Here is a 6,248-nt window from a genome sequence, read left to right as displayed (position 1 = left end):
GTACGTAAACTGGATCGTAAAACTCTGATTGTATTTTAAGAAACCAGAGCGCAAACATCAATCCCATATGACGTACCTACTCTGTTTCCAATACAATCCTAAAATGCTTTTAACACAAAAACAGTTTATGTCTTTGTACATCTGGTACAAACATTTTAGAAAACAAGCAGCTTTTAAAACGTATATCTTATATTTTAGTTCAAATCAGAGTTTTTCAAAATAGGTTGAACTACTGTAAACTGAAATAGAGACTTCCCGATACCCAACTACTTACAGCTCTAGAGGTATAGTTAACATTGACTTCCGAAATTGTTATGAAAGTCCGACATCGTACTTGATAACCTGAAAGCTAAATATTGGGGGGGGGGGGGGGGGGGGCAGGGTCAGAAATATAATTATTTCTGAGTGAGTCTACACAGTTGAATATTCAAATCGCAAATATATAAAATATTTGTATATATAAAATATTACCAATTGGATGAATAATGTTGATATATCTTTGATATTTTTCTTATTCTTTAGCTGTGAAGTGAAATGGTGCATGTTAAGAGTTTGCTTGAGGTACAATTTACAGGTATACAACTGATTGTGTAATAAAAATAAAATTATTATAAAAAGGTATGCTTAAATGTACCAAAAATCACAAACTTTCGCGTGTTTTTAGTATTTAACGTAATCTTTTAATTTAGGCAAAAAAGTACATGAACTTTCAAAATTTTGCAATTAAGGACACCGACACTATTTCATTCAATTGTTGCACCCAGTTTTTACATTTCTTAGATCTCATATCCTCTCCTCTCCCACATCTCATCCAACTCTCAGTTGGCAGCCATCATATCATTAAGAGTGGTGAACTTGTTTTTAGTGTCTTGGTTTCAAGGTTCCTATTGGGTTCCGGTTCGCTCCAGATCCGGCTATCTCCGGTAACTCTCTTTAACCTCCTTAAATTAACCGCCGGCAACAAAAATTCTCCACCGGAGCTCCATTTTTTGTTTGAAGCTTACACACACTCCACTTCATCAGCCACTGTAACATTAATTTCTAATTTAAAATTAGCTGCCGGTTACATAGTTTTGCTTTTTAATCGCGGAAATGGCGACTGTTTCTGTAATCTTTTTTTGCTTGCATGAATTTATATCTTCTCGCATTTTGCTGCTGAGCTTCTTGTATGTTTTTTTTTTGTGACTGGTGGCGTCGTTTCATGCCTTTTCAGTATGCGTTTCTATCTGTTGCGGTTTCACAGATATTTTTGTTGTACTCAATTGCTTAAATTTGTTTCCGTTTTGTTGTTGCAGCGGATTTTGTTTGAGTGTTGGTTGTTATACTTGTTTTAAAGTTTGAGAGTTGATTGGAGTTTAGTGAGGCTTAATTTATGGAATTGCTATGATGATTAGATTCCTCCGCTTTTAGCTTATGAAAACATGAACCATAAGGAGCTGCTAATTACTGAATTTTTTTTGGATTCTATATGATCAAGTAATCTAATGGTTAGAAATGTTGCAAGAGTTCAAAATGACATGATTTTGCAATAATTGAATTCATTTCAAATGCTTTATCCTGAATGAGATTCAAAATTTGTTATTTTAGTATAGATGAATGATGCTAATAGACAAATAGCATGGTTCTTCTTTGAGCCTAAAGGATGAAATGGTGCTACCATTTTGTATTATATGTTTTTGCTACTTAGCTTTGTTGAAATTACATTACACGATTTGTTCTCTTTATACTATCTTACTCTAAGATTTTCTTTTTGTTTCACTCTGTCTTTTGCCTTTATACTAATCCTTGCAACTTGTCTTCTTTTGCTGCCATTTTCATGCATGGTATAGCTCTTTCACTTATGTAGCTGAACTTAAATTGATTAGCAGTGATAATTAGACTTTAAACATTAAGAAATATGTGGAAATCATGAAATTTAAAATAGTAAAGTTGGAAAGAACTAAACATAAGAAACGCTAATTTTTTTTCCTTTGTTTTTTCTCTATACTCTGTTCTTTGTGTAGTTCAGGACCTTAGGTTTACTAGCAGCCACTCATTTTAATATACCTATGATTTCCTTTCTACTTCTAGAAATAAAAAATTTAAACTCTATTAAAACTCTGTATTTCTTACAGGTTGCTAATTCTCTGTTATCTCGTAGTGGCAGCAAGCTTCATTGCACGTTGACCCTACAAGTGGTAAGTAAGTTATTGGAAGAACTTGATTTTCACTGGCTGATAAGTTGAGATCAAATGGAAGAAATTGCTGGCTCATGTCACTTCGTTTTGTGGGTTCACTTACATATTCAGTTCTTTATTTGGACAGTGATTATCTGGTTAAGCTTTTGCTCATCGGAGACTCTTCCGCCTGAAAACCGTGTCTTCGCCGATTCGCTGTGAGCTTTCTTTTCCTTTTTGCTCATGCATTTTTGCTCTTGTTTACTGTGTGTTGTTGCTCATGCTGCATTGGCTGAAATTACAAGATATATCTTAACTCTCCTTAGTTGTTTAGATTGTTAACTTTCCTTAGTTGTCATCTACATGTAGATACATACCATAGTTATATTATTTAGCTGAGATTAGGGAATAAGATTTGTTTATTGCATTAATTAAGGAGATTTGTAGTGTTATTTAAGGAGATTTGATGTAATCAAGAAGATTTTTTGTCCCTGCAATTCTGCTAGTAGATGTTAGCAGGTTCATATTTGAATTTGATCATGCATTCATGTCAAAATGCTAATTGGCATTATTGTAGATTCACATTGATATTTCACACTGCTGAATTTTTAATGTTTTGTTTTATTTTGATCTCTTTTATCAACTGTAGTTGTCTAAATTGTCATTCCTTAAAATAGTATATAACTTGAATGTGAAGCATTTATGAACAAGTGTATATGGGTGGTTGTGCACTAAAACTAACACTATAAAATGAAAGCATTTATGAATTTCTGTGTATTTAGAACTATATGGTTATGACTTGTGCCTGATGATGTGTATGTGATTTAATAAGTTACCAAGCAGTCTGTCTATTTAGGTGGGTAGTGTGGTGATATTGGAACTTTTTGGTTATGACTTGTGCCTGATGACTTGTTCTTTTGGATGCATCTGAATATATTTTTTATTTGTTTACTCAATCATCATTCATTTTGTGCAAGTAGGAGTTCAATCTATGGCCTGTAACTGTGGTAACTAATTATTGTTAATTATTTCAGTTTCAAGGGGCATGATATGTTGGCTCCTTTCACTGTTGGGTAGCAGTATACTGATTTGAATCCTCTAGTTATAGACAAGTTTGAGGTATATTTTGATCAGAATGTATCTTTTTTATTTTTTTTGGATGTATTTGTATGACTAAATGTTGCTTTTGTAACCTTTTCATTTCTTTTGGATTTTGATGTCTTTTAAGAGACCAAGTGTTCAATGCCGAGAGATGAATATAGGTGCAGCGGAGTCAGAATTGAATGAGATTCTACATTTTAAACTATGGAATCAACTTAAAAATTTAGAGAAGGCAAAGGACCAAAAGCTGACAGAAAATGAAAGAAAATTGGATTTAGCTTAATGTATAACTTTGGTATTTTTAGTTTCAATTTCTTTCAAACAATACATTCTAATACTAGTTTCAAGTTCAGTATTTAAAGGTATAGTCTGTTCATTACAATTAAAATTTATGTATTTCTTTTTATTATTGTCGATTCAGATGATATTTTATAAAATATGACTGTTATATTAGGAGCTTTTCAAAAGATTAATAATTTATCTAGTAAAACAAATTTTAGCTTATAGGGGCGGTTTTAAACGCGCCAGCAAACTCAAATAATAAAATACCTATTGCGACCGTTAATAAAACCGTCGCTATAAGTTAGATTATGTTAAATAGTAGTTAGCTCATAGAGACGGTTATAACCGCCTCTATAAACCCTAGCAAATAAAATAATTGCGCTATTTTTTTTGTAGTGATAAATAAATTTGACACAATATTTATTTATTAAAACATCATTTAATTTCACTCAATTGCTGCAAAAATAAATTTGTCGCAATTCATTTACATATTATGATAAAATTCATTTTATCATTTTAACTGTATTTTTAATATACAGTAACAAACTTTTTTTTTTGTCAAAACACTTTGTCACAACAAACATAATTAATTTTTATAGTGACAAAAATATTTGACACAATATATAATTTTAATTAATTACTGCAAAATAAAATTTTCACCACTGTATTTAAACATTATGATAAAATTTATTTTATTATTATAATTGTATTTTTAATATACGGGGTCAAAACATTTTTTTTGTTAAAATACTTTGTCACAAAAATATATTTACTTTAATTATAGTGACAAATAAATTTGACACAATAAACTGTAGTAGAAAGATTGTTTTTCGAGTTATTATTTATCATATATTTTCTGCAATTCGTTTTTTTTCCCTCTATTTTGTGTTTATTTTGTGTTACATAAGATTGACATAAGATTGACATAAAGTTCATATTATGTCATTATAACTGTATTTTTAAAATACAGGCACAAAATTATTTGTTTTGACAAAATACCTTGTCACGAAAAACATATATTTTTTTTTGTAGTGATAAATAAATTTGACACAATACAATATTATTTAATTTCACTTAATTGCTGCAAAAATAAATTTGTCACAATAATTTTACATATTATAATAAAATTCATTTTTATCATAATAATTTTATTTCTAATATACAGTGATAAAATGTTTTTTTGTCAAATTATTTTTTACAATAAACATAATTAATTTTTATAATGATAAAATATATTTAATTGCTGTAAAATCAAATTTGTCACCACTTTTTTAAATCTTATGATAAAATTTATTTTGTCATAGTAAAAATATTTTAAATTACGGCGAAAAAATATTTTTTTGTCAAAATAGTTTGTCACAACAAACATAATTAATTTTTATAGTGACAAAAATGGTTGACACAATATGTATTTATCACATGATATCATTTTATTTAACTCTCATTGTGACAAATTGTTTTTTTCTGTCACAATTAACATGTTTATTATGACAAAATATAATTTGTCACATATTTTTTTGTCACAACAAACATAATTAATTTTTATAGTGACAAAAATATTTGACACAATATTTAATTATCACAATATTATTTAATTCTAATCAATAACTGCAAAATAAAATTTGTCACCACTGTATTTAAACATTATGCTAAAATTTATTTTTATCATTATAACTGTGTATATTTCCTTCTTTACCATTTATTTTCTGAAATTCGTTTTTCTTTCTTTATTTTGTGTTTCATAAGGTCGACATAAGGTTCATTTACAGTCATTATAATTTTATTTTTAAAATAAAGGCACAAAACATTTATTTTGGCAAAATACTTCGTCACAAAAACATATTTACTTTTTTTATAGTGATAAATAAATTTGACACAGTAAACTATAGTGGAAAGATAATTTTTCGAGTTATTCTTTACCATAGATTTTCTGCAATTCCTTTTTCTTTCTTTATTTTGTGTTTATTTTGTGTTTCATAAGGTTGACATAAGGTTGACATAAGATTCATATGCAGTCGTTATAACTATACTTTTAAAATACGGGAACAAAACATCTGTTTTGGCAAAATACTTTGTCACAAAAACATATTTACTTTTTTTTGTAGTGACGAAAAAATTGGACACAATATTAATTTATTACAATATCATTTAATTTCACTTAATTGCTGCAAAAATAAATTTGTCACAACATTTTTACAAATTATGATAAAATTCATTTTATCATCATAACTTTATTTCTAATATATAATAGGCAAAAGGCTCACTTTAGCCCTTAAGGTTAAAGCAAAAGATTTAATAAGACCCTAAGATCGAAGGTTGCTCATTTTACCCCTAACGTTGTCTAAACTGGCTCAGATCGCACCACCGTTAGTTTTTTCCGTCTAACTGATGACATGGCTGTTAGGGAAAAATTTCAAAAACATCCTTAATGTTTAAAATATTTGCCAATTTTATATTCATGAATTTTTTTAACTATTTTCACCCTTTTTTTCATTTAAATATATATAATTAAATAATATTAAAATTAAAACATTTATTAAAACAATCGAAAATCAATTAAACACTTTAAAACATAATTAAACGCTACAAAATTCAATTTAAATCTAATTCACCCACACGCCGGATACTACCTCTATAACTTTTAGCAAAAAATATTCCGATCAAAAATCAAATAAAAAAAAATAATTAACAAAAAAAACGACATTTTAT

At 28.4% G+C, this 6,248-nt stretch overlaps 1 long non-coding RNA gene across 1 annotated transcript; it reads left to right on the top strand.

The window, feature by feature from the left end:
• The first annotated feature begins 809 nt into the window (after positions 1–809).
• LOC126659609 (uncharacterized) lies at positions 810–3,593 on the top strand. Its single transcript, XR_007635029.2, has 3 exons — positions 810–923; positions 3,191–3,275; positions 3,385–3,593. It is a non-coding gene; the product is annotated as an uncharacterized LOC126659609 (long non-coding RNA).
• Positions 3,594–6,248: the final 2,655 nt, after the last annotated feature.

Source organism: Mercurialis annua, linkage group LG8, assembly GCF_937616625.2.
Source record: "Mercurialis annua linkage group LG8, ddMerAnnu1.2, whole genome shotgun sequence".
Lineage (NCBI taxonomy): Eukaryota > Viridiplantae > Streptophyta > Magnoliopsida > Malpighiales > Euphorbiaceae > Mercurialis > Mercurialis annua.
The sequence above is the reverse complement of the archived record's forward strand: the minus strand, read 5'-3'. Positions and strand labels throughout refer to the sequence as shown.